This window comes from Colobus angolensis, unplaced genomic scaffold, assembly GCF_000951035.1.
Source record: "Colobus angolensis palliatus isolate OR3802 unplaced genomic scaffold, Cang.pa_1.0 Scaffold226, whole genome shotgun sequence".
NCBI classification, from domain to species: domain Eukaryota; kingdom Metazoa; phylum Chordata; class Mammalia; order Primates; family Cercopithecidae; genus Colobus; species Colobus angolensis.
This window is the reverse complement of record NW_012115444.1, coordinates 5,443,521-5,468,476: the sequence shown is the minus strand read 5'-3', so window position 1 is coordinate 5,468,476 and position 24,956 is coordinate 5,443,521. Positions and strand designations below refer to the sequence as shown.

At 37.4% G+C, this 24,956-nt stretch overlaps 1 protein-coding gene across 2 annotated transcripts in view; it reads right to left on the bottom strand.

The window, feature by feature from the left end:
• The window catches only part of RHOBTB1 (Rho-related BTB domain containing 1), a 132,789-nt gene extending 108,125 nt beyond the window's left edge, over positions 1-24,664 (bottom strand). For both annotated transcript variants that reach the window (XM_011944109.1, XM_011944110.1), the window contains exons 1-2: positions 24,584-24,664; positions 9,916-10,016 (exon numbers count right to left, since the gene is read on the bottom strand). The gene's annotated coding sequence lies outside the window, so the exon portion shown is untranslated. The remainder of the gene's footprint in view (positions 1-9,915; positions 10,017-24,583) is intronic.
• Positions 24,665-24,956: the final 292 nt, after the last annotated feature.

Genomic DNA, 24,956 nt, shown 5'->3' with positions numbered 1-24,956 from the left:
ATTTAATTTGTACTCGAATATTTGAAATGCTTCTTTTGACTGTGTGTGTGTGTGTGTGTGTGTATATATATATATATATTCATTTCTATTTTTATCACAGAGAGTAAGATCGCCGAAATCTCCCTATTTATATACATATAGTAAAAGACTTCATTATATAAAAATAATCTACAAAGCCCACTCACAGGTCAAGTGTATTTAACTCTGAGTTTGAAAACTGTATACTGAAGTTCAGCCCACTCTTGTTCCTTTTACAGCCAGTCTCTATGCAAGAAGTCTGAAACGAATATTTCAGTGACATTCCTCTGTAGTAATGCCCCTTGTTTGTTTTAAAGACTCAGTTTTTAAAACTTTTATGCCCCAATTAAGTGGATATTGTCCAATAGACTTGATAGGAAATCACACATTTAAAAATATTACCTCATAATATGTTGTCTTATTGGTAGATCTAATGTACAGGGTTTTATATTTCACTATGTACAAAATTTTTACTAATAAAAATATTTCCTTTAAATTCAGATCAGAGCACTTTCTGGATTGGTAAGTATTTTTGGTTTCAAAAATACATTTTAAATTTGAAAGAGAATTTCTGGATTCAGAAAGAGTTTAATATTTAACACATAAAAATGTGTTTTAAATCATCTGCCTTTGACAGCTCAACTAACAAGCCAATCTTTAGACTTTACCAGAAACTTTTGCATGTGGAATTAGGGCAGGGACTCCTTGCAATAAATTTTTAAAAATCTTAGCTTCATTGGCTAAATTTAAGAGTCTTGAGATCTGGAAATAAAGGAGAATTATATATTATAAATTATCATGGAAAGAAGGCATATTTCTAATTAAATGAATTTTGACTTAGAATAAAATGACTGAAACTTTTGGTGCTTTTCCTATCTAAATTGTAGGATTAGAGTAGTAGGATGATATTAGAAGTGTATTAGCTGAGTCAGTGCTTGGGGAGCATTTTGAGATCCTTGGCCTTTAAGTACCACACACTTTGAAAGAAGCAATTTTACTTATAGCTCAATATAATATAATACAATATGGAGAAATAATGCCAACGACAGCTTCAGGGGGTGTTGCCTTATTTATGAAACCTTAACATGTCACTTATGTGTGGCTGGTTATGCTCCTCCATACAAGCAGCTAAGACAACCATTTTACTGATGCAAAAATTAATAAAGAAAACCAAAGTAAGAAATGAAGGCGGAAAGTGAGAGAAGAAAGAGACCAAAAAAGATGCCTCACAATCACAAGCCATTCCACAGGCAGAGGCAAATGATAAGATCTGTTTACTTTGTTCTCACCAAATGTAATTATAAACCACTTGGTTCTTTGTTTTACCGTTAATATTGTAAATTCTGTAAATCTCAATACATCTTTCCTGTCCCACTCCCCAGATGCCACATGGTCATTTTATAGAAGGACTATTTCTCACCCACATGAACCAAGGGGGTGAAAAAGGGATGACTGATTTAAATATCCTAACTCAGAATTTATGTGGATTTAAAAATCTCTGACTTAATGTTGCATTAACTACTGGTGGCTGCTTTACTGCCTTTAAAACATGCATATATAATTGGATACTGTAATGCTTTGCGGGTAAAATAAATACCAACTCACACTAAAATAAATACTCTGCATGATGAAGTTCATGTAGACATAAATTAATCATTTACCCGTTAACCAATATGCACAGGAAAGAAATAGATCACTTATTAAAGGTTGCCTCATCTATAAAATGGGAAAATAAAATGCTGATATATTTTACAGTGCTGCTGTGAGGAAAAATGTATAAAATTATTGCTAAACCGTTTATAAACCATAAAATGCAGTATGAACATTAAATTAATAATATTTGTACTAATTCAGATTCAACACCCTCTGCATTAAATATATATTTTTGCCTATTGGAGCACACACAAAATTGAGCTGAGGCTTTTTATTTAATTTTTAATGGTGTCTTCAGAATTCTGCAAAGCATCACAGAAGTTATTGGCCATGTGAAAACAACTTTTCAGTGGCTTATTCCCACCATTTCTGAGACAAAGTTCCTGGCTGTTCACATCTCCAACCCCATATTTAAAGTCTTTTCCCAAAGGGCTTTTATGCCTCCACTTGCATAGACACAGCAGTTACAAAAGGAACATGGGTTTGAATTTCTCAATCAAGTGGAAGTTATTAACATGCTTTGGGCTTTGTTTTATTCTACATTATAGACGGAGATAGAGAATTAATGCTAAGTTGGCAGTGAGAGTGGGTATGTTGGGTCTCTGCATATTGTATCAAAATGATCTGCACTGTAAACCCGTGCTGGGACAGCAGCATGGCTATGAGTCAGCAGGGTCTCAAGGCTATCAAGCTGCTCAAAATGTTGCTGGCTCTAGACATAAATCAAGCTTTTGTTTCTCAGCTCGCATCCAGAAATGTCATTCAAGGGCACAAGAGAGAGTTAAGCAACATAGAACATAGTTCCTTTCTTCTTCTACTTCTTCTTCTTTTTCTTTTTTTAATAGAGTATTGTTATTTTGAAGACCTACTTGTACAAAATCTGTAATACACTCAGCACATTTTTAACATTGTCAATGTCCCTTTGATTCTCAATGACAAAACATATCAGATGTTCCTCCACTCACTTCCTTTTATAGAGGCCATTAATATAGAAATATCTCCTCTTCTTCTATGAAATGATAAATGGCTGGCTGGAGATGTCTGAAACACTGCCAAATCTCCCCCAATGTATCATGTGTCACCAGCAATAATAAACAGTGACTAATCTTTGGTCATGAATTATATTTATGGCTTCCTTGTCATCAGTAGGTAGGTATTTTCTCGAACCAGGTTCAAGGCTCTAATATTTATGCTAGGAACATGTGTGTTAGGAAAAGTGTGCCTAGGTTCAAAGGAAACTAACCCTCATTTGTTTTTTCATTTCATTGCTTATAGAGCTTGTCATTTTCATCTGTATCTACCTCTTTTTGCCTCAGGATTTATCCAAGAGTATTTTGATCAGGATTCTAATTTATCCCAGTAAACTTACCATTTTGGTGATAACAGTTTCTTGCCCAATAGGAAAAATAACAGGGAAAGGAATATGGCTAAAATGCAAACTTACCTAGTTAAAGTTTATCAATGGTCAAAAACAAAATACAATGAAACCATGCCCTCCATCTCATAAATCCAGCTGTGGGTAAGGGGATCAAAGTTTTCCTAAACAACCTATAACAAAGGCAGAACACCAGAATACACAATCACTATATTGCAGAATGGCAAATTAAGGCTCTGAAGGAAAAGAAATGAGGTGAATACGGGGTACAATTCAACTTCAGTTTAACCAACACCAGGCACTGGAGTACATGGGATACAGCAGTGAAAGTCAACAACAATCATTGCCTGCTTGCAGTTTATGTTTTAGGTGAGGGAGAAAGACTGTAACAATGAGTGAATTACATCATTTATCAGAAGTTGGCAAGTATCACAGAGAGAAATAAATCAGAAAAGGGAACTAGAAAGTGTGGGAAGAGATTACATTTCTAGAAGGGTAGTTAGTGAAGATCTTATTGAGAAGGTGAGATTTGAACAAAGACTTCAAGGAGGTGAGAGAGCAAGTTGTGGATGTGTGACTAAAGAAAAGTGTTCCAGACAGAGGAAACAGCAGGTGAAAAGGTCCTGAGGCAGAAACATACTATGTGTTCTGGCAGAGTGGCTGGAGTAGAGTAGAACAGGAGAGGGAGGAACCGGAAGGAAGTGAGGTCAGGCAGGTCATTGCTGGCTGACTCTGCATGAAACAGGCAGCCAATGGAGGATTCTGAGTCAAGGAGCAAAATGATATGATTTATACTTTATTGAAAAAAAGACTGTAGGAGGCAAGGGTGGAAGCAAAGTGATCAGTTAAATTCATTAAAATTAATAGTTCAACTCTCCTCTTTGCATTAGCTTAATGAATATGAGCAAGACATTAATGATAGGGGATAGTTTAAAATTAAATGCAAACATATTAGAGTTGTAATTACACAAAGCTAAAACTGGCTGGAAGAGATAGTTCAATACAAAAATCAATAAATGTCCACTGGACCAATTGGTAAGTTGAACACATTTTTGACTAAGTTATGAATATATGATTTAAAAAATGATTAAACTTTGGGAACTTCAAGCATCGAATGCTAAGGAATAAGATTTAAAATGTTGCTCCTTAACATTGACTGGGTTGTGGAATTAAACAAGTGTCTATTATGACATCGAGATGCTCTTCTCAGGTACCTTTCAGTCCTTTGCTTATTGAGAGTTGGAAGTTGGGGAAACATGAGCAGTTAAGCAGAAAGCATACCACCAAGAAAGGTGAAGGAACCCAGAGTTTGGATTAATTGTAAGTGTTTTATTTTCAAACTTAGAACATATGAACGATGGGAACACATATAAAAAGTGGCGTCTTCTCTGGGGAATAAAGAAAAAGGAAAAATCAGCCGGGCGCGGTGGCTCAAGCCTGTAATCCCAGCACTTTGGGAGGCCGAGACGGGCGGATCACGAGGTCAGGAGATCGAGACCATCCTGGCTAACACGGTGAAACCCCGTCTCTACTAAAAATACAAAAAACTAGCCAGGCGAGGTGGCGGGCGCCTGCAGTCCCAGCTACTCGGGAGGCTGAGGCAGGAGAATGGCGGAAACCCGGGAGGCGGAGCTTGCAGTGAGCTGAGATCCGGCCACTGCACTCCAGCCTGGGAGATAGAGCCAGACTCCGTCTCAAAAAAAAAAAGAAAAAGAAAAAGAAAAAGGAAAAATCTAAACACTGATGAAAGGCGAATTTAGAATTTAGCCTTCTACTCAACCTTCCTGGCAGTAGAAATGATTAGGTTATGAAACAGAGCTCTTTCCCATCTCTCCTGAGCTGTTTAAGTTTAGAACAAATTGGGACTGAAAAACTGTCAAATTTCACAGTAGGAATGCCCATTCAAAGAGCCACTTCCCCTCTCTGAAGTAGGTTACTACATTCACCTGGGGAAATTTCTTCTGGTTTATAATTAGGTGGCTAATTAAAAAGTGGATTATCAACTATATTAAAACATGCTAGAAAGATGTGTACATTTTTCTTTCTTTAATTTTGGAAATCTGCCATTTCCTTAAAAATATCCTTACTGGGAAATTCCATGTTTGATATATAAGTTTTCTTTTTTCTTCAGAAATGAATTTTTTTGAAGTGAGTCTAAGATTTCTGTTTATTGAGGTAATGAATGTAATTTCAAGTTTCTCTGTCAGTAAAAAGTACTTAACATCATAGCTATCATTCTTTACAATGAGAAGAGAAGGCTATAATTAGAACTCCAAGGCAACGCAAGGTCCCCAGAATTACTTTAGAGTCAAAATAATAAAGATGATGAAAATAATAACTGTGTTCATTTACTCACTTATATGCCAAATGCTTTGTGTCTCAATTCTTTCAAGAGCCCTACAAGGTAAATTTATGTCCATTAAACAGATGAAGAAACTGAGCGCAGAGAAATTAGGTAAATTATCCAAGGTCACACAGCTTGAAGATTGCAAAGCTGAAATGCAAACTCACGTCTGACCTCAAAACTCTTGCATTAACCAAGATTTTTTTTCCCCTCTTAAAATAGTTTAGCATCAAGTCAAAACTATTTTGATGTATTCAACTGGTTTTGAAATTGATAATATTCACGTATCATATAGCCAATGAATCAAGATCTTATATTAATCAGACCATATTTCTGAGCCATTTGTCCAAATATTAGCTTATTTTACAAAGTAAAACATGATCATCAGGAGATTCCTGATGCATTACCAACAGCACAAGTTAAAAAGTTAACAGTCACTTGGTACTATAAGTTAATTTTTTTTTTTTTTTTTTTTTTTTTACATGGAGTTTCGCTCTTGTTGCCCAAGCTGGAGTGCAATGGTGCGATCTCGGCTCGCTGAAACCTCCACCTCCTGGATTCAAGCGATTCTCCTGCTTCAGCCTCCCAAGTAGCTGGGATTACAGGTGTGCATCACCATGCCTGGCTAATTTTTTGTATTTTTAGTGGAAATGGGGTTTCATCATGTTAGCCAGGCTGGTCTCAAACTCCTGACCTCAGGTGATCCACTCGCCTCAGCCTCCCAAAGGGCTGGGATTACAGGCGTGAGCCACTGCACCTGGCCTGTAAGTTACTTTTTATTTGTCTTTTTCTATTTCCTCCAATTTCTGAAAAGATTAAATGACTAATTTCTGAGAAATTAAATGGTGGCCCATGAACTTTGCTATAATCATATCTATGTGCCTTCTAGACTAGTCAAGTTATTAAGTGGGTAACTCTACTCCTAAAGGCACCTATATATTTGCCACTTCAAGTAGATAACTTAGCAGACAGGCATGACTAACTGTACTGGGATGGGCTTACTGAACTGTTGATAGTACTCAGTACCGATACCATTTGGGTGATATAGAGTTCCTTCTCAAATGACAACAATAACAACATAATTATACTAATATTTTTGAGGGTGTACTGTGTATCAGGCATTGTGCTCATTGCATATATTACTTCACATTACTCCAGGGTTTCTCAACCTTGATACCATTGATATTTTTGGCCAGATGACTCTTTGTTGTTGGGGGCCATCCTGTGCAACTAGGATAATTAGCAAGCATCCCTGGCCTCCCTAGATACCAGTAGCACACTCAGCCCCTCCAATTGTTACAGCCAAATTTCTCCTGGCGGGCAAAACTTCCTCCTATTGGGAACCTCTGTTTTACTTCCTCTATGACTCTAGGAGGCTGATATTGTTAGACTAATATTACTGATGAGGAAATTGTGGCTCCCAGAGACTTACATAAAATGCCTAAGGTCTCATAGATAGTAAGTTACAGAGCTAGAATGCATATAAATTGTCTCACTCTTGAACATGGTTACATTGAGGTTGAAATTCACATGTGAATTTCATGTGCATTTCATTTGCCCTCTTTCCTCTTCTTCCTCTCCTTCTTATGGTGGGCATGGATCAGTGGGAGGGAAAGGCAGTGCACATGACATAAGGCACATAACTTTTATTGTTCCATGGTCTTTTAATCGACAGATTAATTCCATTTTAACTGGAATTCTGGAAACTAATGAAAAAAAATTACAAGTGCTAGATGGTCTATTCTCAGTGTTCTTGAATCTGTCTGATTTAATTCTAACCAATTAGCATGCCATTATGGAGGAATATTATGTTGGGAATCAATATTAAGCTAAATACTAATATTTTATTCAGTATTAAAAATTTATACAAATGGTAATACAAGTGCTTTATCCCTACTTTCTCTAAATGAGAAGAAATGCTTCCTTAGGGCGATTCCAGTGAAAATGATATCTTCTTAGGAGACTATTGGTATTACGCTTTACATAGATCATTGCTTAAATGAATCAATAACAATTAACTGAATGAAATTTGCTTATTATAAGACAATGAGTTTTTCAGGGTATCAAAAATTGTTTTTCTTCTTATAGTTACAGTGTAATCCCACGTTGTGAACAAAGGCACATTATTGTCCAATATTATTCTATGTAAAAGAATAAAATAAGTATCACACTTATCCTGATTTTAGTATATCATTTCTTTCTTTTTTCCTCTTGGATACTTTACTCTTTATTGATTCAGATATAATACTAGGCTGGAATTTTTGAATCTAAATGTATTCAGATTTTGCATTTTACATCTTTGCAAAGAGGAATATACCTAGATGCACTCAAATACACCCAAACACTGAGCTAGGTGAACATGTAATAACCCCCAAAGATGTTTAGTAAGGCATGATTTCAAAACTAGATTTCAAACCTGCTTTCCAAATTGTGCCCCTGGGTACCTTCCCCAATGTCTGGCCTTGCCTTGCTACGTAGCATGGACCCTGCAGAGCTTCCTGGCCCTGCCCTCCTTCTGGCCTTTCCCTCTATTTCTTCTACCTCCTAACTGCAGTAACTTTTTCCAGCTTCCAAGGTAGGGTAGCAATGAAAGATTTCCATAGTTTGGATCTAATGAAGACATTTACAATTTTTATCACTTATGTACTTTAATTCCCAACTTCTTGATCAAATATTTGACAACTACCTGAAAACTAAACCATTTAAAATCTCTCTAACTTTCTGAATTATTGTACTCTGTTCCTCAGTATTAAAATTAGAAAAGTTTTGCTCCATATTTTTGCTCCAATTGGGTAGGCAAGATCTATCGGTTAATGTGCATGTAGCTTGTAAAGGGTGCTTGTAACTCTAAAGCCGTATTAGAAGTTAAAAACTGACACGCAAAATCAAAGGAAAAAAAATCATTGAATAAATTAAGTTAACTGAAACATTACAGATTGGAAGTCTGTTCAGCATAGTAATCACCATTACCAATAGGAAAATTTAAACTAAAAAAATAACATTTAATGGATTGACTTTTCTAAAATATTGATAGGATTTTTATTAATAAGTGTTTTATGCATATGGCTATTCTGAACATTCCTTTAAAAATGAAAGACTACAGCCTTAATGAGAGATATTATTACATGAACATATTTGAATCTGGCTTATGAAACATAGGGCTCGAGAATTTGAAATGTGTGCATAAAATGCAAATAGATTTAATTAACTGAAAACCCATAAGACAGAACTTCTTCAAATAAGCAATTACTTTGGGGACTAATAGTGTAAATAGGATCCTGGTTCATTAGCACAAATATCCATATGAGAGAAAGATCAGCAAATTTTATTCTTTAAGTTATTTATGCACACATGGTAATATCTCATTAATTTGGGGCTTCAATAAATTTAAAATATTTTGGTAATTTGTTCATGAGCTGGGTGGACATTTACTTTTGCTTTGTAAACACTTTATTTATAGGTGGATAATATATGGTGTTTTAAACATTTATTTTCAGTCTTATGTACACTTTTTAGACACAGAATAAACAATTTTCAAGGAACCTCAGGCACTTTACAAGTTCCTACATACATCCAATCTATATGCTAATAACAAAATGTTCATATGATTTATTATAACAGGTCTCCTTAAGGACTTCCACTTTATAAGGTTTTGTTGAAGTTAGTATATGTAGTTAAAGGTAATAAAAGCCACATTTGTTTAAGAGTTATCTATAATTCAGCTTTCCCACAAATTCATATATGCCCACCATCTTAATTCTTTGGAATAAATGAAATGTTACAATATTTGCAGCTACACACAGAGAGTTTTCCTTTTAAATATGCATTAGACCATATAAACATATGAAGAAAAATAAAATATAATGAAGAGTGAAAATAACAAATAATTTTATGGGTGGACAAAGGAAAGTAAACTGTCCATACTGTCCATTTCAAATAATTCTACATTTTTTAGGCACAATACTCTGGGGAAAAAACTCAATAATGTGGACCTTTTTTCAAAAGCTGATTTTACTCACTTGGGATGACTCTAGTTCTAATAAGATTTTCTAATTAAAGACATTCAGTGCCCAGGCCAAAAAGGGCGGATGCTCCAAGCTAAGGCATCTGGGAAAAAGACAAATGCCACGCACAGCAATCTGGTTATTTCTAAATCTTTCTTGTATACAGCCATGACTTTTCAGAGTCCACATGTCAATTTCCTGTACAAAACGCTACGCACTAAAGAATTTTAAGTGTGTATAAAGTGGGTAGAAGAGTTATGTTATTTTAGTAATCAAAACTCATATGTAGGTCCAAATGACTCAAATTCTAAACCAGAGAAAACATATTCAACTAGAATTTATAAAACCCATAATTGAACTAAGAAATGAAATATTTCTATTTTTTGTGAAACATAATGAAGACAATCTAGATATTATTCATAAGTCATGCCATCTTTACGCAAGATGCTTTTCCATTTCTTTGTTAAATATTGTGAGAAAGGGGAAAGCCAATTCTGTTACCTAAATTAGTAGTTACTCACCATATGAAGGGGGAAAATCAACTTCAATTCCATCTTCATAACTTAGCCAAGAATGCTTGATGAAGAGGCCTCTTTCATGTGCTTCTTGATTATTATAAAACCTAGGAAAGAGATACATACAAGCACGGAATGTTTCACTCTCAAGAAGAAAACCACTCAAACAATATTAGTTTCTTATGTCAGTGATTATTTCTCATGAGAATGAGAAGTGTGCCAGCCAACTACATGCCATTTACAAATCTCCTAGCTGCTTACAAAAGTCAGAGCAAAGAAGGCTGAAATGACTGCAGCCTTTGGAGACAGAATATCTGGGGTCAAATCTCACTCATAGTTTTCATCTGAGTGAACTTTAAGTTCTTCCTGGTGATGCTGCCCTCATCTTCCAGGTGGAAGTAATAATACCAGTTACTCAGTAGGACTGTTTCCACAGGCAAATGAGATAATGTTTGGAAAGGAATTTATTTAACAGTAAAATTTTTTATTTATGCTATGACTTTCTTTTTACCTTGAGGATTTGAGGTGCTTTCCAAGAAATTAATAAAATATAAATAAAAGATTATATATATAATATATATATAGGCCATATATACTGGTCAACACAGTTGAAGTGATTGATGTTATAATTTGGATTTGAATTTCTTGGTAATTTAGGTGAAAGGAAAACAAAGTCCTATTCGTAGGAGAAACCCTGTAAGTCCTATTCTTAGGAGAAAGCATATCACTTCCTCCAAAGGAACCAAATATTTTATCCTCCTAATAAAAAATTCATTGGGAAATTTTTCATGTAAAACCTGAAATAGAGGCATTGAGATAAAATGGACTATTTTATGAGTAGGACTGACTACCTAATATAAAAACTGAAGGGCAAAACAGTAGTTTTGCTTGGAGGTAGTTATTATTGCCATAAAAACTGTGTTATTCCTAGAAACAAACCTGAAGCTTGAATCAGGAAAACCTTAAATACAAAACCAATAACTCCCAATTGGCAAATCATCCAGCTCTCCTCCCTTTCTGCGCCTCTCTAACAAAGACACAAGCAGCTTCTTTACTAAGTCATTTTCTCAACAGTAAGGAGGAGTTTCTGAAGGAAATTGTTGATTGCCGGTGGCTCCAGGCCAGTTGTTGCTCATTAATGAGTAAGGGCAGAGCTGCAAAAATGAAGCGTGGACCCGGATGTGAGATAGAAAGGACCTCTGCACAGCCCGTTTCATGGGGCTGTTCCACAGGGAAAGGAAGAGAAAGAGAAAAGGCACAACCTAGTGATTATATCAGTGAAACAAACCACAGCATGAGGCTTCTTCCTTGAAATCCACATCTTTTTCTTGTCTTTCCTGGAACCTCAATTTCCATCTCAAGAGACTCCCCTGAATTTTCTTCTGGCTTCTCTTCTTCTGCCTTCCCTTAAACGTGGGCCTTCCACAAGATTCTCCACTTGGCAGCAATTTCATTCACATTTAGAGCTTAAATTATATCTTTTTGGATGCTTTTGTGAACTAGATCTTCATCCCCATCCTCTCCTGAATTTGCCTTTTTTCCCTGTTCCTTAAAATCCGTGGCACTGCCACTCTCCCTGGTTCGACACTTAGCATCATCTTCATTCTCTTACTTCCCACAATACACATATCCAATGATTAGATTATGGCCACCTTGCATACAAAAAGCCCTATTTCCCATCGACATATCCAAGGTCGCTGACATAGTTCAGAAACTCACCCACCATCCTCCATCTCCCATGTAGGCAATGACCTCTCATCTAATGTATTCCTGCTTTCAATCTCCCATCGTTTCCCAGGTTTCCAGGTGCTTCTAATCTTTTTCTTAAACCTCATGCTTCTCCCCTTGCTTAAAAACTTCTAACAGCTCTTCAACAGACCTGTACAGGATAAACTTTTCAAGCACAGCTTTCCAAGATCTGAGAGCAATACATTTACCACTTTCCACATAACCTCTCTAATCGTTCTAAACCATCTCCCCTCACTATCAAACCCTCCCCACCCCCTAACTCCTGTGAAAAGTTGTTTCCTGCCTCTGAGACCCTGGTTAGTAGCTTTCTGCTGTCTGAAATACTCAACTTTTAACACACAGTTATATTTATTTATTTCAAGGAACCAAGATTTTATTTAAAAAATATAATTTCAACTTTTATTTTATATTCAAGGGATACATGTGCAGGTTTGTTACATAGATGCAATGCGTGGATGCTGAGGTTTGGGGCACAAATTATCCTGTTACCCAGGTAGTGAGCATAGTACCCAATAGATAGTTGTTCAGCCCTTGCCCCTCCTTCCCTCCCCCTCTAGTAGTCCCTAGTGTCTGTTGTTCCCTTCTTTATGTCCATGTGCACCCAACATTTAGCTCCCACTCATAAGTGAGAACAGACAGTATTTGGTTTACCATTTCTGTGATAATTCACTTAGGATAATGGCCTCCAGCTGCATTCATGTTGCTGCAAAGGACATGATTTTGTCACTTTTGTGGCTGTGAAGTATTCCACAGTGTATGTACACCGCGTTTTCTTTATCCAATCCACCACTGATGGGCTCCTAGGTTGGTCCCATGTCTTTGCTGTTGTGAATAGTGATGCGATGAACACATGAATTAGTACCAAGTTTAAATACCACCTCCTTCAGGGATCTTCCTGAATCCTTGGTTAAGAATTCATTGTACCCTCCTCTTCTACAAACCAAGGATCCTTAATTGTACCCTTCCTATGAAAGTCGCATTTATAGTACTCTGGATTTATTCTGGATAGCTATACACCCAGCAGTGCCTTTACTATCAGGAAGTTAATAATCTAGCTAGGGAAACCTTGCTTTAATCACATTTCTAACTTCCATGGGGTAATACTGAATGCTCTAAAAATTATAGGAGATTAAAGCATTTTTTTTTTCAGTCAAATAGCACTGTAAAAGGCTCTGAACATAGGGTTAAGGACACCATTATAGAAAATATTTTTGAATAATAAGTGACAACAGTAAGACTGTCTGATTTGAAAGACAAAAAGAATGAAAAGAGAAAATGAGAGAGAGAAAAAAGTAGAAGCTGATATGTTATTTTTCTTTCTTAAAACACAAATTTGACTGTTTTATAAAAATCAAGTAAGTATTTACATCTGAGGAAAAATGTTGCATTTGTTTTAAGACATCAGATTACAAAATGCATTTGAGATTATCACATGAATTTATTTTATGGCATAAGTATATTTTATGGTAGATTTTCCATGGAGAATGGAAAATGTCTTCCTGGTGCCTGTCCTAGTCCTAATGCCTAGTACATATAAGATAGGTTGATATTTGTTGAATGAATAAATGTTTACTCAGCCTTATCTCTCTCCAGTTGCCCCCTAATCTCTCACTTCCTCTTCATAGGCAAACTACTGCAAATAATCATAGACACATCTTTCTTCTCTTACCTCCCAGTGAGAGCTCACAGCTGTGCAATCTAACCTCTGCCTTATCACCTTGTCCAGTGCTGAGACAGTGACGTCCACTCTGCCCCTACTCTGGGTGGGGTTCAAACTTTGGTGCTGAAGCAGAAGCAGGAAGGAAAACTGAGGCTGCAGTTCATGGAAGTCCCCAAGCATGTGCTCTGTGATGTCCTAGGCTCCCCCCACCCCCACCCTGCACCCCACATAGCAATGCAAGCAGGTGGAAGAGGCAAGCCAGTATTGCTTCATGACATTTATTTACCCTGGCCGTAGGAGCACCACTGATGGGACAAACAGGCGGGACTGTGCTCATACAATACTCTTGGTGTGCAGGTTCAATCTTTTCTCTCCAGTTCAGATCTCAGAACCTCAGACTGCTCTATGGTCCATCCTAGTTTCTCTCTCTTTCTAGTGGTCACCAATAGGCCAATGATTTTTCTCTCTATCTTGCCTATTCCTCAAGAATCTTCTTGAGACAGATGCAAGATGTGAACATGTAAAATATTCTCAAACAGGCAGGATGACAGACAGAACCAGTTACAACTGTTATTTCCCGTACATATCACTTAGCAATTTCTCTTTATTTTAATTCAAAAATAATTCTCCCCTGACCAGTATTCTCCCTCCATGCTCAATGAAACACACATTTCTCAGTCTTCTTCTTTCAACTCAGCTGACCCCTGCTACTTTCCTAGAACGCTTGCTCCTCTGCCCACCATGACCCAGGAATCCCTGGGTTTCCTTCTGTTTCTTTTGCTGTCTTTCATCCTCTGTGGGCTCATCTTTCACTACTGGGCCATTATGGGTTTGATTTCCTCCAGGCATTTTGGTCTCAGTGTTTTCTTCTATCACTTGCTTCATTATCTTTCTCTAAGCAATCATATCTGCCTCCAGACCTATGAATGTCATGATGAGTCAGAAGTTTATATCTTTGACAAGCCCCACGCCCATAATCCAATGTCTGTCTGCTGTCTCCAGTGATGTCTCAAGACATCTCAAACTCAACATGTCCAACACTGAGCTTAGCATCTGTTTTCACACACATGTTCCTCCTCCATTGTTCCCTGACCCTTCCTCATGGGATGCACATAGATAACACAGAAGGTGGCCTGTCAGTTTTACCTCCTATATATCTCTTGAATCCATTCACCTTTCAGAAGTCACTAACACCTCATCCTTCTTCTTTAGGCCAGGGTATCACTATCTCTCTACTGAAATATTTCACTGATCTGCATACCTTTCCCCCTTGCCAACCCATATTCCACATGGTAGCCAGAAATATATTTTCAAAATGTAAAATTGATGATGTAACTAACTACAGCACTCCCTACCCACCAAAAAAACCAAAAGCAACCAAAATCCTCAATCTTCTCACTGGTCCTAGGATAAAAGCATATTTCCTGATATGGCTAAAAAGGTTCCCATGGTGATGGACCTGATGACATCTCCAGACTTAAGCAGTTCACTCTTCTTCTGTACTCCAGACATTGTGGCCTTCCCTCAGTAATTTTTTTTTTTTTGAGATGGAGACGAAGTCTTGCTCCTTGCTCTGTCACTCAGGCTGGAGTGCAGTGGTGCAATCTCGGCTCACTAGAACCTCTGCCTCTTGGGTTCAAGCAATTCTCCTGCCTCAGCCTCCCGAGCAGCTGGGATTATAAGCGCATGCCACTATGCCCAGCTAATTTTTGTAATTTTTTTTTAGTAGAGACAGGGTTTCACCATCTTGGCCAGGCTGATCTCAAACTCCTGACCGTGTGATCCACCCGCCTCAGCCTCCGAAAGTGCTGGAATTACAGGCAGGAGCCCCACCGCCCTACCTTCCCTCAGTCTTTCATGCTGCCTGTTCTGTCTCCTGCTAGAGGACTTCCCCGTGTAGCATGCCTTCTGCCTATATGCCTGGTCTAGTTGATGCCTATGCATCATTTGGATCTCATTTTACAGAACCTTCTATCTCTTTTGTAGCACTTAGAACAGTTTCGATTTCATATTCATGTGTGTCATTCTTTTACTGTCTTCCCTTCCTAGTTCATGGGCCAAATGGAGGAAGGGAGTATCTGATGCAATTCGGTGTCTAACGCATAGTAGATTATCAATAAAGACAACTTTTTGGCCGGGCGCGGTGGCTCAAGCCTGTAATCCCAGCACTTTGGGAGGCCGAGACGGGCGGATCACGAGGGCAGGAGATCGAGACCATCCTGGCTAACACAGTGAAACCCCATCTCTACTAAAAAATACAAAAAACGAGCCGGGTGAGGTGGCGGGCGCCTGTAGTCCCAGCTACTCGGGAGGCTGAGGCAGGAGATTGGCGTAAACCCGGGAGGTGGGGCTTGCGGTGAGCTGAGATCCGGCCACTGCACTCCAGCCTGGGCGACAGAGAGAGACTCCGTCTCAAAAAAAAAAAAAAAAAAAAAGACAACTTTTTTGAAAGTGTGAGTGTGTTAAATCAGTATGAAAAGACATAAATTCAGTGAGAAACATGTACCAACCCAGGATTTTTAAACGCCAGGCTAGGAGTACATTTTGCACAGAATTGGGGTCACTCACAAGAGCACTGAGATTTTTGAATGGATATAAGAAATGAAAGGAGGAAGATTTCCGTTCTCATTCAGGCTTAGTAGTGGGTGAATGGGAATGATAGGGGTTTCTGAATGAAACATTTCACCTGAGCAGATGCAACTGGTTTTATGCTATAAGATGTGTGCTAAGATATGAAGGTAGTATTTTCTAGTCCTATTATCTTCATTTTTGCTACTGTACATATTGAATAGAAGTCATTGCAAGGGGAGGAAAGGAGGACAAGGTCCACAGACATGCTGGGGACACAAGGGAGAGAAGAGATTTCAAAAATGCCTAAGTCTCTGGATTGTAGATATTCTGCTGGATATGCCTTTTTATATCTTAGCTTCTAAAATTCATGTCATCAAATGCAATATAATTGTCTCTGCTTCCATATGGTGACAGAATTCTAGCAACTGTATCAGGATCTCAATAAATAGGCGAAACATAAATGTTGCATAAGATGTTTTCCCTCAGTCACATTTTTCTCATGCCCCCAAATCATGAAACACAAATTTTGTAAACTAGAATAGTATCAGTTATGAATGCATTTTTGCAATTATGAGAGTAAAAACATTCCACATTGAAATAAGAAATGTCATCTGATTTTGATTTAACACAAAGGGGAAAAAACACATTCCATTTAAGAATGACAAATAAAGCTGTCAATGTGATCCATTTATAGCCCCTCAGAGAATGCCACAAATCCACATAATGTTCTAAGAAGCTAGTTATTGTATTTGTTCTCTCAAATAAAGAAGGCATAGAAGTCCCAGATAGACTCCTATCCAAGGAAACTAAGGTTAGCAGGAATAACTTGCTTTAGTCAATGTCCTAGGTGCATGCCTCTTAAAGAGAGAACGAGAGCTTCTGGCATTTTATTAAATAGTGTGCAACAATGGAAATGGTGGAGTGATGGAGGGGAAGTGTCTCTCTGCTTGGTTAGGTAAAAAGAGGGACTGTAAGAAAACGGAGAAAACCCATTATCTTCATTACACAAGCTCCATCTCTTCTTACTGGTGTAATGAGGCCTCCTTCCAAAGGTCTACTGCTGACAAAAATTACAATAAGCTATAAAACCTTAATTATAAACATTCAAAGTGCTAGTCATTTTAAAGCATTTTTTAATGGGTTATTTCAGGCTCAGCTACAAGGGCACATACCAAAAACAAAACACCAGAAATATATCTTTTTATTCCTTATTACAATACTCAAGCTTTCTTCTTTTAAGAGGCAGTTTCTATTATATACATATACATATATTCATGTATAAGTATATATAAAATATGACCCTCTGCAAGGCATAACTGATTTTTTTCTCCTTTGCATTAGCTGCTCAAAAACTGAGAACAAAATTTATTACTATCTTCTAGAAAGAGTGTTGAATTTCATGACATAAATTTTGAGTATGAATCTCTCTCATGACCCTATCTTATGTTCTTACCCTTATTTTTTTCCTTTGACTCATTTTTTCTTACCTACTTGAAATACATTTTATATTGCTGTATAGTATATATTTTTATTAGCCTTTTTCTGTAGGCCCTAAATCCTTTCCAGCATATAAATAAAATATAAAACATTTATAGGTAGTCTTTTTTTTCCTCTGGAGGGTTGCAAAATTCTCCAAAGGCAACATGTAATTGGTTACTGTAAAAATATGAGCATTAAAATTTATAATTCATTTGTAGTAATTTTTTTTTGGTGACATTTAGCTCAAGAGTGCAATTTGATTTTCTTAATATTTGTATATACACCTTTAGAGCTGAGGTTCTTAGCCTGAGATACATGAACTTAAATTGTAGGCAAAAAGTCGTGTACGTAAATTTTCGTTAAGGAGGAGTGTCAAAATTTTAATCCAATTCTGAAAGGTAAATGTGACTCAAAAGATTAGAAATTACTGCTATGCGTTAGGATAACAGTAAAAAATCGTATCTTGATCTTTATTAATTCAACAAATTGACAAAACATTTGTTGAGTATCTGTGAAATGCCTGGCACTATACTAGATCCTGGGAAGATAACAGTAAACATACAGGCTTGACCTCTGACCTCAGGGTACTTCTAGTCCAGTAAGGATGAGGATAAACAATTAAAAAAATGAAACAATCACATGGTAATATACTACAATAAATAAAGAGATGTAATATAAAGTGAGTGAGATTAGGTGGTCAGGGAGGACTTCTCTGAATAGGTGATATCTTATCTGGGCCAAGCACCATCTGAGGGAAGAATATTCCAGAGAAATGGAACAGCCAATGCAAAGCCCTATGGGAGAAACAGGCTTGTGAAAATGATAGCACTTCCAGAAAATACAAATGGTAGATCTCCAAGTTCACATTTTCAATAATACTTTGGTCTAGAAATATCTGCATGATCTTTCCTTCTCTCTTTTTTTTAAAGTTAGATTTTCTAATGTGAGATAAAGATATCCTCAGGAAAAAAAAATGCAATGCATCTTATTATACATTAAATTCATTCAATAAATATTTGAGTCTACTATCTTTAAGGCACTGTGGGAGATGCTCTCTAGCAAAACCAAATAAAAACTAACTGTCATACATGCAACTATAATGTACCTTAAACCGATCTTGTATTGTTCTGTCTCATAAGTTTATGAGCCAAGTAAATTCTAGGGCCCAGACACTTTAATGCACAAGAAACCCAAAGCTCTTTAGAAAGGCACCAATCGCCCTATTACAATTGAAGATAGATAAGTAAAAAAAAGAACCACGTAACGAAAATTGCAGCTAAAAATTCTTTCAAATTTTCCAAGCCATGGAGTAATATTGTACTCTATGGCTTGGAGTACATGGAGTACAATGTTACTCTATGGCTTGGAAAATGCTCTAAACAACCCTGGTTGCGTACATCAATACATTAAGCTGTGACTAAAGATCATAAATAGCTCCCACATTATTAGATGCTTTCCTGAACTAAATTCTTTATGAGTATATTAAAGAAAATAATATACCAATAAGATGACTATGTTGCTTTGGTCATAAAATTCCATGCTGGGAAATTCTTACATGCTGGCAAGTGCTTTCTGTGTACCAGGCACCTTACTGAGGACTCAGTGCACATACCCTTTGAGGAAGGAATGTTACTACTTTTATTTTACCTATAGGAAGAAACTGAGGTTTAGAGAAGCAAAATGACTGACTTGGGGGAGGAGCCACCAGAGATTGGAACCTAAGCAGTCTGACTCCAGAGCACCCAAGAAATCATTTCCAAAATTAGTGGTCAGCCTTATTACCTACTCGAGCGAAACCTGGCTGCTTTGTAAATTATCTCTGATAACCTCATTTTCTCTTACTGTTTAAAAGGCTTTGGGGAACAACAATCACATGCTGATTAATTTAAATATTGGCCAAAAAAGATGGCAAACTGCTATTAAGAGTAACATATATAATTTTAAAATGTTTATTGGGATCAGAGTAAATTATTTGAATTATCCATAATATTTCCTCTTAGGAGAAATAATAAAGGGTTGAATGTACTTATTTTAAAAATCTCAGAAGTACACATGGCATTTTGCTCACTTGTTTTTGCCCTTACTGTTTTTCGTTAATGCAATTTCAACTTGGAAAAGGGAGATTTTAAAGCTATATTCAAATCCAGTAATCAATCATTTTCCTCTTTCTTTTACTTCCCCCAAAATAAAAAAAAAAAAATATCAGGTTCAAATAGATTGCTGAGACTTCTCTTTCTTGAACAATATCAGGGGCAGCAGGAGCATGTCATAGTACTTATGCACCATTAATTGAATATTTATGCAGTATCACACACTGTGCTAAGCACCAAACAACTTCATTTTATTCACACAACAACCCCATTAGTAACTTCTATTATTATTCCCAATTCACAGCTCAGGAGATGGGGACTCACAGAAGTTGCTCACATGTCCAAGACCTCATAGCTCATAAATGCAGGAGCTTGTACCAGGCTGACTGACTCTGGAACTTGGGCTTCCTATGCTTTTCTTATTCTTTCCTTTTGTTCGATCATGTTCTCCCCACTGACATATCAATGAAGACTCTTTATTTTCCAACATGGGCAGTCTAAACCCTTTGAAACTTAAGAATGTCCACAATCCAGTTTTTTTTTTTTAACCTGCCCAAGCTGATTTCTCAGTATTCTGCACTAAATACCCTCAGGGCCTGAGGGAATCTGCCTCCTCTCAAAGCTTCAGATGTCTTCCCACCCACAATCCAGCTAAATTCTGCTCCTTAAGGCCTAGTTCAACTATACTTTTCACAGTCACCTTCCAGACCTTTCCAGCCCAGAGAAAATAGCCTGAGGAGCTTGCCTCACTGTCTACCACTGTAGATGACCTGATGTCCCCCACTATAGATGACCTGATGTCCCTGAGAGCTTCGGCAGCCTGGAACCCAAGGGATGGTAGTGCGAGGCCTGTTGGAATGTGCCATGGGGGCATTTTTCTCAGGAGCCCGTCCAGAGCTTTTATCAATTTCATTAAGCTTAACAACCACCACTCAGCACCCTTACTTCTAGAAACTAATGACACTGAACACTAATGTTCTCTGATCAGGAATGCCAGATTTAGCAAATAAAAATATTATAGGGGAGACACAATTTTATTAAAACATGATTTGTTGTGTATTTGAAATTCAGATTTAACTAGGCATCCTGTATTTGATTTGCAAACTTATCCTGAATGTTTCATGGATATTAATCTTATCTCTCAACTGTACAGAATGTAACCATCTGGAGAACAAGGGACTTCAGTATTTCCTCATGAAACTTAACACTTAACTCTTATTACTACTTATGAATTTATTTTTGTGGTCCAATAGAAACATTTTTGAACATGCTTGATTTGAGGCCAATACCAAGTCTAGTAGCCACATCATGATTACACACACACACACACACAAGCAACTTTTGCTACAAGAAAACAAATGTCATCATACCTAGTAAACAATTTTAATCATCTCTGCTATTAGCTTGATTCAAACACACTGAGTTCCTCCCCAAATATCTTTTTTAAAAATATCCTCTTAGGAAGAATCTGGGGAAATTAAAAACATACCAAAATTGTTATTGGATCTCAAAATGAGATCTTCAGACCGTTTGATTGAGAAATCACCAAAGGTATTTGTTAAAATGCAGTTGTGTGGGGGCAATCTCAAACCTATTAATTCAGAACTGTGCAGAATGGCTCCAAGCAATCTGTGATTTTAAAAAGCCTTCCAGATGATTTTTATGCCCTCTAAACTTTAAGAACTGTTTGTTTATAAAATGTAATACTTTACCAAGGATTGCTGCCTATGTTAGAGAAGAAAAGTTATCATTTTGGTGTTTAAAGATAAGCCACCAATATTTTGAGGTTCAAACTAGCAATCATCTTTGAAATGTATCTTTAATCTATCACACCAGTGTTAAATGCTCAGCACTGTAAATTTTCTATTTGGACCGTCTAAGCATTTAAATAGAATTGGTAAACTAATGATAGGTATTAAAAGGATGCTTGATGGATTATTAAAATAGTAAATGTGTCACCGAAGTTTATAGAGACCAGAAGAAATTTGAAAATAGACTATACATATTAAGATGTTCTAATGCTGCTACTCAGGATTGGTCTGGGCAACATAAGGCTCTTTTGAATTTTTGAAAGAAAGCATCATTGTCCAAAGCTCCTTACTCCTGTTGACTGGGTGTTTCTCACTATTTTTGATCTCTGAGTGAAAAGAATGCTGGTTTATAAGTCAGAAGGCTTAGGTTCTATAGTTTATGATCTGTTTTGGGGGGCTTCAGTTTGCTCATCAATAAAACAACGGCTTAGACTATTAGCTGATCTCTAAAGTATTGTCTAGACCTAAATTTCTATTATCATTCTGAGCTTCAGTTTCCTCTGCTGTAAAATACGGGGTTGTACTAGGTGCAGTGTGTCCATTTGTCCTGTGTGTCTGAGGGCGGCCCTGTCATCTCCATTACGGCACTCAGATCTCCATTCATAATTCAGGCTCACCTTCTCTAACACTGTAAGATCAATGATGCTTCATTTAGGCTTTCCCAAGGAAGGGACAATATATTAGCCATTCACACATGTCTTTTATAAGAGATAATTATTTATTCAAACATACAGAGCAACAAATGTGTGCCATTCATCACTGTGCTAGGCCCTGGGAATACAGTAATGAAAAAAGTCAGAAAACAGAGTGCTGGCCTATGCAGCCTACGTTCTGATGGGGAAGTAGGGAGGGATGGGGAAGAAGATAAAAACAACAATCATATTAAACAAATAAAAATGAGAGACTTTAGTTTGTAATCGGCTCCATGAAGGTTCACTGAGGGCTGAGATGGAGAAGAACAGAAGGAAGTTCAGAAAAGCCTCCTGGAGTAAGTGCAATTTACTTAGACCTAAAGGAAGAAAAGAAGAAAAATGGGAAGGAAGGGGGTGGAGAAATGGGAAGGGAGAGCATATTCTGGGATTCTGTGGGAGAAATAGCTTATGTGCTTGGCATCCAAAATCCTGGAACTGTCTCTTCTATATCTGAGAGATAATTTAATCCAAAACTAGTGAAAGGAAACCAGAGGCCCAGAGGGTTAAAGGACTTCTCTGAGGTCAAATGGCTAATTAACAGAAGAACTCTTCCACACTTCAGTCCAGAATGTGAACTCTTCTTAGAGATTGCAACGGAGCAGGAAGTACCAGACTGTATTGATTCAAATCCTGGCTTTTCTATTCATAAACTGTTCGTCCTTGGGCATGAGAGCTTCTTTGAGCCTCAGTTTTCTTTTCTGTGAAACACAGACAACATCTACCTCACCAGATTATTACAAGAATTCAATGAGATATTGTGGCACAGTGCCTAGTATATCACAGCTGCTCCAGAAATGCAAGCTCTTTTATTTTTCACCTAGTGCACTTTCACCCGTAACAACCTGTTGTCAAGTTAAGACAAAGTAGAGCAGAGGTTAAGTTACTCGGATAAAGGAGGAGTGGCGGCAGAGGGAAGGTTGTGGAATATGGGAATGGAGTCTATTTAGCAACTGCCCATCCAAATTCTAGTGGAGGAAATGAAAAGAAAAGTCCACTAAATTGGACAAGTGTCAAAAAAAAACTTCATTAAGGTCACAGCATAACCTGCTAGTGATAAATCTAGAGTTGTCTACCTAAAACAAAAGAAAGATCACCTGTATCTGTATTTATACTTAAAGGTAGCATAAAAGAAACAGGTTTTACTCTAGGATGTCAGTAAACAGAAGAATGACACACTTTGTTATTCAAAACATGCTCGGAGAAAAATGTTAATATGCCACTAAATCAACTGGGAACAAACCAGTTATCTGCAGGATATTAAAATGATAGCTGGTGTTAAGGATGCCTCAAAACCAAGCCCATGATATTGGAAGAATAAATAATTAATCCAAGTAACTATACAGATTTTCTTCATTGTCTATGAACAAAACCACAGGTTGAATTCAACCTTAAAATACCAAGAGGCATATTTCTTGGATTAGACTGGAAAGCTATGAGGCTGTTCCACAAAACCTGCATGCCCTCCCTGTTAGGGAATGTTGATGGTTCAGACACACATGAACCAGGGCTGAATATTTCTTAGTTTCAGAAGTTCACTTGGGTCCCTCTTCACCCAACCATAAGGTAAATGCCATTTCATATACAGCTTTTTGAAATGCAGCTTATTTTATGATTCTCTGCTGCTGCTGCTTTATGGGAGAAATTTTATTTCAAAGTTTCATAGGATGTGAATTGAACTCATTATTTTGCTCCAAACTCATTGTTTAATTGACAGGAAACATGCATCTAAATCATCTTATATGCATGGCAGAAGCAGCTACATAAATTTAACTATGGGTGGATTATTACTATTTAGCATATTTATAGAATTTTAGATTCAGGAAGCATTTTACAAATCTTTTATTAGTTAATCCTTACACTTCTGAGTGCATCTGACAGGTGGTAAACAATGCTTTGGGGTTTAAATTGCCAATACATGAAAACTTTAATGGGGAAAAAGAAATCTACAGCCTTCCTCCTTGCTCCCAAATGTGCCTAGGGCACATTTTTGATACCTATTTCTTCTCACCAGAGACTAACGTTAGTGGCCCAAGAAGCACAGTTGCACACACTGAAATACTAGTGATAAAAATATATATATTTTGGGTTTTGTCCCAAGTCAGGTGGCCAACACCAGGGGAGACCTTCTCACCAACAGCAAGATGATGTGACACGATTCTCAGCACACTACCTCCCAATAATACAGCGCATAAAAAGGCACATAAAGAAGCAGTCAATTTCTCTAAAACTATAGGGTAAACTTAGTTTCAAATTCAAATTCTAACAACGCCACACCTGGTGGACTCACTATTTGAGTGACATCACCAGTGATTATTTTTGAGTGACATCACCAGTGATTACTTCTCTTAAAATACATACATGTGTATTGAAAAATAAAACTCAATTTAAACTTAAGAGAATGCATATCTTCATTTTTTTTATTCCCAAGTATTAAAAACCAAGCTCCCTTGAATACCAGTTCAAACTTTGTATGAGTGTTCCAAAATACCCCAGACACCACAAGATGTGGCATAGCAGGGCAAAGCAAGCCTCAATAAATCAAAGTCTAGTTCTTGACCCAAACCTTTTTACAGCCCGGGGATTTCACAGCTAACAAACCAAGAAAAATCAATCCCGCATCACCTTAGGGCCCAGCATGAGGAGCTGCAGATGCTGCACCTACTTTCAGAAGACCCCAGTGTGGCACGTCCAGCCCAGATTCTTATTTTTTCTGACTGACAGTGACTTTATCTCTCTAATCCCTCTGGCCACCCGCCTCCACCAGTGTGTGTGTGTGTGTGTGTGTGTGCGCGCGCGCGTGCGCGCGCTGGGGGACGCTTAGGTAGGAGGGTGCTCAAGATACCCAAAGTATTCTGGAAGCAAGCACCCTCTGCGGCCCTGTGCTTTGTCAGAGCAGCTGGGCTAGCTGTCAGGAGGTCAGCGAAAGGTAACCAGGTCATCCTCCTTTCAAGGGTGCAAAGGGATGCGATGCTCCAAGCTCTCGCGTCCTCATTAG